The following is a 10,931-nucleotide window of genomic DNA, read 5'->3' as shown; positions in this document are numbered from 1 at the left end:
TGGGAATTTAAGCTTGTTATGGGAAGGAGCTCTTGGGAATGGGCCTTGCAAGAATGGGGCTTTAGAGTTCTTCTTCTCCTTCCCAAAAATCCTAGGCCTAGCCTTGTGGGTGATTGGTGGGAAGGCCTTATAGGCTTCCTCTTCGAAACCCGAGGGGAAAAATTGGACTTTTGGAGGATCTAGTGGAACGGGGCTTTAAATCCGAGCCTAGAAGGCTTATGGGTGATTGGTGGGAAGGGGCTTGTGTTGGAAATCCACGAGAGGGGGGGAAACTTACACTGGGCTAATATGGGCTTGTGTGGGAATACAATGGAAAAGGGGGATTGAATCCCGGGGTAAAAAAATGGGCTTATAAAGGCCTCCACGGGAAGGGGGCTTTGAGAAACCCCCTTAGAAGCTTCCTAGAGAAGCTTCTCCAGCAGCGTCCACGTGTGGAGGAGGAGGGGGATCGTAATCCAGTGGCGGCGCGGCTGACGTGGCGCTGGTGGCAGGACTGGGCGGCCCTCACGACCCTCCACGGCGCCTCCTCACGGCCCTTTGCGGCCTCTCCTTCACGAGCCCCCCATCACGGTCGCCTGTCACAGCCTCCTCCTCATGCGGCCCATACCAGCCCATCCCTTTCCCCCAGCCACACATCGGCTGGGGAAGATAATAAAAAAATTTGCAATTACCTATCCTCTTGACCTCTTCCCAAGAGGCTGTTTTCCCGCGGCTATGCCGGTTTGAATCCCCGACCTTATTTTCCTAAGGTGGAGTGTCTCCATTCCTCGCGTGTGGTTATAGATTAGCTGCTGGCACTAGTGATAATCTTTGCACGAGATTTACACGACGTGCGGGAAGTCAATATTTACGGCATGCGGTACGCGGAAATATTACATAGATGCACAAAATGGTAATGCTGCACAGAATTTACAGCAGTAGTCACAAAATATTAATGGACCTGGAGTGTCCTCTAGCAGTGGTTCATATTCTTCGCCATGGACAGGCAGATTGAGATCGGGAGAATCTTCTCAAAACAATGCAGATAGTGGTATACAGGTTTCACGAAAAGGAAAAGAGAAGGTAGATTAGCCCATGTTTGATGTGAATGCAGGTCACTCTTATGTGGATGGTGAATCCAGTGGCTCAAAACAGAGCATTGATGATGAGTTGGGTATTCCTTTTATTGTTACACATGGAGTAAGGAAGACCAGGGATGTTTTGAGAGCACCTGGGAGTGAACCTATTTTGCGCAGGTCTACGAGAGCTAGGTATCCTGTGGATAGGCTGAAATATGATGGATTTACAGCCATTCACTATGCATATATGGTCAAAGTGATACATGAACCAAAACCCACTTTTTTGAGCAAGCCATGGGAAAAGGAAAATGGGAGAAAGCCATGGATGAAGAAATGGATGCCTTGGAAGAAAATGCTACATGGAAATTGGTACCTTTGCCTAAAGGTAAGAATGCAATTGGTTGTAAGTGGGTTTATAAGGTGAAGCACAATGCAGATGGTTCTGTGAATAGATACAAGGCAAGATTAGTAGTCAAGGGGTATGCACAAACATATGGCATTGACTATGAAGAAAAATTTAGTCCGGTTGCAAGGATGGCAACCTTAAGAGTAGTCATTGCTATGGCTGAATCAAAGGGATGGTCTTTACATTAGATGGATGTAAAGAATGCCTTCTGGCATGGTGATTTGCAAGAAGAGGTCTATATGGAGCAGCCACCAGGTTATGTGCATGCTGTTCATCCTGAGTTCGTTTGCAGGTTGAAGAAAGCATTGTATGGCTTGAAGCAAGCACCTAGAGCATGGTCTGACAAGATAGGACAGTATCTTGTCACTATTGGCTTTCAGATTTCCAAGGAAGATTTCTCACTTTATGTGAGAAAAACAGAGAAAGGTATTATGCTACTTGTCATTTATGTTGATGATTTGATTATGACAGGTGACAGTGATGAAGATATCCTTCATGTGAAAATGCTATTGAAGCAGAAGTTTGAGATGAAGGATTTGGGAGAGCTGCGTTATTTCTTGGGCATTGAGGTGATTAGATCACCAAGTGGGATACAGCTCTTGCAGAGGTAGTATGGATTGGACATGCTGTCCAAATATGGAATGACAGGCTGTAAGCCTATTTCAGTTCCTTTGGAGCAGAATGTGAAGCTGAGCACAAATGCAGGTGAGCTCCTAGAAGACCCTACTATGTACAGACACATAGTAGGAAGTTTGATTTATATGACTATTACCAGGCCAGATTTGAGCTATGCTGTTGGATTGGTAAGCCAGTTTATGCAGGCTCCAAGAAAACCACATTTGGATGCGGCTAGACGCATACTCAGGTATGTGAAGTCCACCTTGCAGTATGGACTATTTTATGAGACTAGGATTCAGATACAGCTGCATGGATACACTGATGCTGATTGGGCTGGTAGTATTTCTGATAGACGATCTACCAGTGGATATGTGTTCTCTTTTGGGAGTGCTGCAGTCACTTGGAGCAGCAAGAAACAGCCTACAATTGCCTTGTCGAGCACAGAGGCTGAGTACAGGGGTGCAGCAATGGCTGGATGTGAGGTAGCTTGGTTGCATAAGCTACTTTATGATATGCATCGGTCTACAGATGGGCCAGTTGTCATTTATTGTGACAACATGAGCAGTATACACTTGGCAAATAACCCAGTCTATCATGCTAGAACAAAGCACATTGAGGTGCATTATCACTATGTGCGGGAGAGGGTTTTACTAGGTCTTATTGATCTAGTTTATGTCAGCACAGAGGATCAGGTAGCTGACATATTCACGAAGGCATTGGGCGCAGAGAAGCTACGCAAGTTCAGAGACCTGCTTGGTGTGAAGAAATTGGGATTGAGCTCAAGGGGAAGTGTTGAGATATTGAGTTCCACTTATGATATGCCAGGGTGACCGTTGTGCATTTATGCCACCGACGTGTCAGTTGCAGATGCGGTTGGTACACCGCTCATGAATAATAGCTAGACGACAGCTATCCTTATCTACTCTAGTTCGTGGCTCAGTTAGTATGCCACCTTAGTTAGTTGAGTTTGCTTTGAGACCCATATATAGGGTTTTTCTATTTATTTGTACTAGAGTTCTTTTGGCTTACACAACTAAGAAGAGGAAAACTATTTTCAGCCTCCACCTTTGTGTGTATTCCCCCATTGTGCAAGCAAGAAAGCTACAAGTGAGACTCCTTCCTTCTCTCCCACAATCTTGACATCTTCAAGGTTGAAGACGTGACAGAACTTTAACTGGTTGAAGGCTCTTGTCTCCATCGTGAGGCCGTACTTCGCTTGCTCCTCCTCCGAGAAGTGGAGCTTGCCCGCTTTGTCCTGGCTTGCCATGATCGCTCCCTGTAAGTTCAGCCATTTCCACTTTTAGTGCTTTTTGGCAACTAATTTGTTGGAAGAATAAAAGCGTGGCTGATTTTATTGAACATAGCCTTAACTTTTCTTTTCAGACTTTGAACATAGCCTTAACTTTTCTTTTCAGACTTTGAACATAGCCTTAACTTTTCTTTTCAGACTTTTACCATTACATCTTACCCTTGCATTTCAAATTTAACTAACGTTTCATACTTGGTTTACTTTTTAGATTTTATCTTGTTTATTTTTTACATTCCACCTTATTACCCCTTCCCCCTTTAGAACGAGAAAAATCCGTCCCAGGATTGGAGGTTGAGAGGCCAAGGGCGTTTAGCATAACGGGCGACAGTCTATTTTTGCAAGAGCCAGGTATAGAAGTTGGGATTATACTCTAGCTGAGCTTCCCTATCTAATTCGAATGGGCGGATAGCGACATGCATAATGTATGTCAGAACATCAGTTAGGAGATTGCAAGAATCGACCCGACTTGCAATGTGGAGCTCTTCCTCTATTAAGAGGCGGTCAAGGTAGGGGTGCCCCTTGATGTGCTCGTCCATGGGTTGGCCACGGAGAGTGGTTAATACTCGATACAAGGTTGGTGCGACATAGGTGGGGTCGTACTTTGCTGTTTTGATTGCGCGACGCTGCTCAACGTTGGTCATTATGCGGCACCCCTCAACTTCCTATTGCAGCCTAAGAGTTTACCAACGCTTCAGAAACGTGGAGTCCGTATCAGCGAGCTTGGATAACTCAGTGATTTCCTGATCAATGATAGCAGAAGTGGTTTGCTGATCATAGGATTGATGAGACGTTGCTTAATGGCTTGCTCTTTGGAGATCTCGCTGAGCAACTTAGCAGAGTAGAGCGAGAAGTTTTTGCAAATGTGAATTCAAAAGTCTCCTACGAGCAAGGCATATTGTGCACTTCCGTTGCAAAGGGTTCTTCTAATAGACCCAAGTCCAAATGGTCATAGCTGAGGGTGAGCGACATGAAGGTGGCATCGAGTCATTTAATGCAGTCCACCACATCATCGCTAGTGTTCTCGACAAGGTCAACGGCTAGTGCTAGAAATGATTTTTGTTCATAGGAGGGCGTAAGGCCGACGGGTAGTCGAGGTTTGCTAGAACTAGAGGCCTTGACAATTGATAGTTGCGGTTGGGAGTTTCCTTGAGCCTACAGTCAGGCTTTTTGGAAGATGGGCGGGTTAGGGTCAGTCAGCCTGCTGCAGTCAACTTTGTTGCGGAGGGTCGGATTGACTTGGTCAAATGATTCTACCTGTGACGGTGGCTGTTGCTTGGGCCGATAGGTTTGTGTGACTCACTTGGGCTAAAGCCTAGACGAGTTGGATGGCTGGGGCTTTGGAGAGCACTACAGCCTATGGTTTTGAGGTTTGGGGGATGTGGGCCGATCAAACTTGAGGGTGGTGTATGACTAGTGCCTTTGGCCACAGTGAGACATTTCCCTCATTGTATCCTTGTGCATGCAAGAGGGCTTTAGGGACCCATCTTTGCTCAATCACGCGGCTCTTCCTGTGATTGTGTCGTGGCTTCGTAGGTTTAGAATTCTAGGTCTTATGCGGATAGGCGCGTGGACTCCTATGTGGTTGTGGTGGCTGTTTAGGCACCCATTGAAAGTGGGGCTGTTGGGTCTTTGCTTTGATCGCTGCGGGCTGCGGTTTATGGAAGTTGGGAGTGGAAGCCGCGCACTATCCCCCTCCTTAGTCTTGCCTACGGATGTTTTTATCAGTGGCTCTGCGGACGATGATGGTGTCGCGCAGCCCTTGCTAAAAGCTGTAACAATGCACACGTTGCGGATTTCTAGGTGAATGCGCTGCGACTCATAATCAACATTAAAATGAGTTTTCTTTTTGAAGGTTTGCCCAAGCAATGACTCCATGCTTGCGTCTGTAGCACTGGGCAACACGAAAAAAAACATTGGAATAGTCTCAGACTCGATAGAAACATCAACTCTACACTTGCCAAGAAGTGCGTAAGATTGAGCCCCATATGGGCTTAATTTGGCAGTTATGGGTTGAAGTAGTGGTTTGCCAAGTTGGATCCAATGCTTGTGGGTTAAGACATTGAAGTTTGCTTCCTCATCGATCAAGGCATTGAAAGTGCATGTTTGCTTGGCATTGACCGTGACACGGAGGTAAGTAGGTTCTAGAGCTTCCTCATCATCTTTGTTGATTTCAGTGATTGTGGCTGCTCGTATTTTGACTGGCAGTTCTAACATTGGTGGCTCATGCAAAGGATGAGTGGGAGGGAAGTACTTCTTGACACGACCGCCATTGAAGAAGACTATTCCTTCACCGTCTAAGGTCTCAAGCTCGACATTGCGGGTTCAGCTGATTGCCCGAACCTTGAAGGGTCCGAGACCTCTGAATTTCATCTTTTGCTTATTTCCTTTAACTGAGTAGAGGAGCACTAAGTCACCTTGTTCAAACTCGCATTGCTTGACATGCTTGTCAAACCAACTCTTGCATCGGGCTTTCTCGTAGATAAGCACGTGGGTGGCTAGAAGACAAGTCTCTCATAGGTGTTCCAGCTCGACCAGGTGTTGTGTCCATGCTTCCTTCCCTTTCCATCATTCTTGAAGTGCCACTCTTAGGCTAGGAATGAAGAATTCTAATGGTAGAATTGCCTCGGTCCCATAGGTCAGCCTAAAGGGGGTTTGGCCGACAGCCATTTTATAAGATGTGCGGTAGGCCCACAAGGCTGCCATCAACTTGTTGTCCTAGTCACTTCGTGAGGTTGAGACTATTTTAGTTAGGACACTGATAAGAATCTTGTTAGTTGATTTTTCATGGCCATTAGCCTGAGGGTAGTATGGTGAGGATTTGCGATGGATGATGAGAAAGGTCGATAGGAGATGTGCTATCACTTCGTTGATGAAATGTGTGCCTTGGTCGCTAACCAGTTTGATGGGACAATTGAAATGCAAGATCACTTGCTCCCATAAGAACTTGGCAGTCATCCTAGTGTCATTTTTTCATGTGGCTCTTGCCTCTGCCCATTTCGTGAGGTAATCCGTGGCCACCACTATGTACTTGGCCTGTGAGTACTGTGCCGCAGGGTTGATGGGTCCTATGAAGTCAATTCCCCATTTTTCAAAGGGTTGGCGAGCAATAATTGGGGTTAACTCCATTTGATCTTTGTGAATCGGGACTTTTGTCCATTGGCACTCGTCACAATGCTTGACGAGTTGCTTGGCATCACGGAAAAGTGTGGGCCACCATAGTTGAGACTACAGCACCTTCTGTGCTATCATGTCTCCGCTAAAGTGTCCTCCTGCAATTCCGTTGTGCACCTCCGAGAGCACATCGTGCATCTCATGCTCACACATACACCTACGCAACAATCCGTCTTGCCCTAGCCTATAGAGTTGGCCTGCAATCAGCTGGTAGGGCTGGATCTTAAGGATCAAGCGCCTAAGTGGTGCCTTTTCTATTGATCGCTCAAGTAGTCCGTGCTCGAGCACTTGGACTATGTCGTCTGCCCAGTATGGCATTAGATCAGCCTTAAATAGATCTCTCTCGCTGGACAGGTGGAATAAGTGGGCGTCAGGTAACTCGTCAATGATGCCTTATCAGCGGCTTCTCCCGTGGGTATGCGGGACATGTGATCAGTCATGTAATGTTGTTTTCCCTTTTGTATCACCATGGAGAAATCGAAATCTAGGATCAGGAGGAGCCATCGAGCTATGCACCCTGTAGCACAAGGTTTGTTCACTAAATAGAGCATGGCTTGATGCTCCACGAAAAAGATGAAGGGTGTGGCCAATAGATAATGTCGGAATTTCTTCACAGCAAACACCATGGCTAATCCCTCCCTTTCTATTGTTGAGTAATTCACCTCCGTCTCAGTGAGTTGTCTACTAGCAAAGCTCATTGGGTAATCTAAGTTATGCTCACCAAGTTTGCACAACACTGCCCCCACGGCAAACTTAGAAGCATCGATGTGCACGTGGAAGGTAATGGTCCAATCTGGGGCTCGCAAAATTGGTGTTGTTGTTAGAGACTTTTTCAATTCTTCGTATGCTCGTTGGCATGCCTCGGTCCACTTGAAGACAATCAGCAACTTGTACAATGGTCTGGCGATCAGCGCATAGTTCAGCACAAACCGCCTATAGTATCTTGTATGGCCTAAGAAGCATTGAACTCCCCTGTAATTAATTGGGGGTGGAAGGTCAATAGTAACCCTGACCATTGAGAAGTCAGTGGCAATGCCATTCTTCGACACCACATGTCCTAGGATGCATCTGTGTTTCACCCAAAACTGACACTTCAAGGGGTTCAAGGAGAGATGATAAAAGCGACACTGTTCAAAGACTGCACGGAGTTTGTCTAAGTGTTCGATCTAGGTCGAATGGACACACAGGTTGTCGACAAAGACCTCTAACTCCTTGCGAAGCATGTCCTTAAAGATGGTACACATGAGGCATTGGAAAGTGGCAGGGGCATTGGTCAATCCGAAGGGCATGACTATGTATGCAAAGACGCCCCACTCAGTGGAGAAGGCAGTCTTGTGCCTGTTTGCAGGATGCACTTGCACCTGGTTGTACCCTGAGAAGCCATCCAGAAAACTGTAGGCTTCCTCGCCTGCCACCCTTTCCAGCACGTGCTCGGTATACGGAAATGGATAGTTGTCTCTCTTTGTAGCAACGTTTACTTTCTTGTAATTGATACACACTCGGATTTTTCCGTTCTTCTTCATCACAATGACTATGGGTGATACCCAGTCTGTGTGCTCAATTTCGTAAATGAATCCAACTCTCATCAGCTTGTCAATTTCCTCTTGGACAGCATGAGCATGTCTTGGATTCATAGGGTACGGTCGCTGCTTGACCGGTGTTGTGTCCGTCGTCAAGGGTATGTTGTGAGTCACAACACTCGGATCTACCCCCCGTAGCTCTTCTAAGGACCAGGAAAACACGTCTATATACTCCTGCAAGACAGCGACAAGACTCATTTCTTCTTTACCAGTCAAGTCATCGACAATGAACACTGGTCGGGGTGTTTCCCCTTCTTGGGCTAGGTCTACCTCCTTGACCTTGGCTGGTCCTTCGATTGGTTCGCTCCTCTGCCCTTGATGTTTGGCACCTAACAGAACTACTACCCTATCCCCTTTTTTGAATTTCGTGAAGCGGTTAGGGAGGTCCTACGGCTTCCATTGTTCTTCTGATCGTGTATCCCTAGGGTGCTTTGCCTTATCCTGCTTTAACCGTCTACGCCTCAGGTGGACGAGTAAGTCCCCCTTGGTGCGTCTCGTCATGGGCGGCCTAGGTATCTCTGGGTCACTATCCAAAGTAACTTCCGATTCAAAAGTCAAACCCTCAATCTTTGCTCGAAGAGGTGGTCTCCCTTGGTGGCCGTAGTTCAGATGGTGATTCGGTCCTAAGTATTTATGTGGTTCCTTGCTGGGCTAGGCCTACTTGCTCAAGGTCTATGGCTCCTATGCATTCCAACTAAGCACGATCACATTCCATGCGCATGACTCCTCACTCTATTCTAAGGGCCTGCCTTTTCTATGGCTTGGTGTCTGCTCGTATCTGCTCAATTTCTCATCCTTCAGTGTCGTATTCTATGGTATCTACTTCACCCTCGCTCTCATCACTGAAGGATTGGCAGTCTTTGTATTCGTCGCTAGAATATTTGTCATTCAATTGCTCGTCATCTCCTAGTGCTTGTTATGCCTCGTGTCATTGGTCAAGAACTAGGGCCCAGTTATACATGAGGTTTAACTCGTGCACCCTGGTTCATTGCCACTTGGAATCCTCTAAGAGATCCTGGAGTGGTTTGAGTTTTCAGTTGGGTTGCCAGCTAGCTAGTCCATTAGGTATTCCAGTACCCCCTGGAGTCCCCTTTTGTTGGATGGTACTTGGAAGGTGACAGGCTTAGGCTTTCCATGGAGGCTTGTTGCCATCATGTAGACTGGTGTAGAGAGTGCTTCATTGGTCTTGCCAATTGTTTTGATGGCCTGCTCATACGCCTCATGGACTGAGAATGGCAGTTCGATTGTAGCAAGAACGTGCATCCAATCCCACTCATCCTCTGGGTATGGGATATACTTGGTCAAGGACCCATAGGGCTTCTTGACCTGAGTGTTCCCCTTGAGCATAGCAGAGATGGCGTCTAGGTCGACTGGTGAGGTCTTCCAAGTGTCCATCTCTACTCTTACGGCGTCCGTTCTATTACCAAGGAAGATCAAGCCGTTACCCCAATCTTCGATGACTCTAGCATTGCGCATCCAGGGTCGGCCTAATAGGACATCGTAGTCCACTCCTTTCATGACTATAAAGTCGACAGAGAACTGGACCCCTGCGATCTTCACTGGCCAATTCTTCACTCCAAATGGACAGAGAATATAGTCGACAGAGAACTGGACCCCTCCAAATGGCTTCACTCTCATACCGTTTGCTACCGTGACATTAAACCTAGTAGCTTCGACAGGCGGGTTTTCCCAAGTCTGAAGCACTGTGTGGCTAAGCACACTAACCCCAACTCCCGTGTCTACGATTCCCTTCCTTGTTGCGTTACCCAGGGCTAGGACCGGCAGGACCACGTGCATCTCAGATCCTTCCCAAAAGGCGTTGACGTGCAAGGATTTAGGCACGGAGTGCAATGTCAAACTTGGCAGTTGCGTTTCTGTATCCTAGTCTCGAGGGTCTGTCGGCCTGCTCTTGTGATCCTTCGACCCACTTGAGAGAGGAGTTTTGATGCCAAGAAGTGCTTAAAAATAGCTAAAAATTACGAATATCAAGGGAAAAATATTCAACGTCAAAGGCGGCGGCTCCAGCTAGGACGATTTTAAGCGTCAAGTGCTTTAAAGGCGCCCGAGTGACACTTATTGATTTTTTATAATTTTTCAGACTGCCGTGCGGGTTGTCAGTAGTCGCCGGCCAATGTGAGATGTCAAGCCAGATGCGCAGAAATTTACAACACTCGATTTGAACACCGGACGGAGAAATGGCCAAACCCTAAAATACCTTCATTTGCAGCCATCAAACCATATAACACCATATTGGGGAATATGGGAATTTCCCATAAGTTTGGGACACGTGGTTAAATCTTTGTATTTGTCATAACTTCAACACTATAACTCCAAATTGAGTGCTCTAGAGCTCAATAGATTCCATTTTTCAAGTGCTTTCCAATCATAGGTCATATCATATGGTTTTGAGAAACTTATGGGCATGTTATCCAGGTGCCACCTTTTTAGTATTCAAAAAATGGGAATTGCGAGATTCCCAAACTCACTAATATTGTGTTATATATCTTCACCTCTTTTTCACCCATCCTACATATTTCTTTTCAGCCCTGCACATGGATGTTAAAACTGCCAAGACTACATGCTGTCCATTCCTACAATCCAAACACAAACACAGTTTCCCCCTTTCTTGGAGGCATAATTATCTTCCTAAAGGCACAGCCATAGTCTCCCCTTATAGCAGTGCTATCTAAAAACCCTTAAACTCTCGTGCATTAGGTGGCATGGGATTATCATGCAGCTTATCCCAATTGCGGGGATGATTCACACAAACAGTGAGAAACTATACTGCC

The sequence above is a fragment of the Lygodium microphyllum genome, chromosome 29 (genome assembly GCF_053477565.2).
Source record: "Lygodium microphyllum isolate KBCC chromosome 29, Lygodium_microphyllum_v1.1.10, whole genome shotgun sequence".
In the NCBI taxonomy this organism is placed as follows: Eukaryota; Viridiplantae; Streptophyta; class Polypodiopsida; order Schizaeales; family Lygodiaceae; genus Lygodium; species Lygodium microphyllum.
This window is presented reverse-complemented; position numbering follows the sequence as displayed.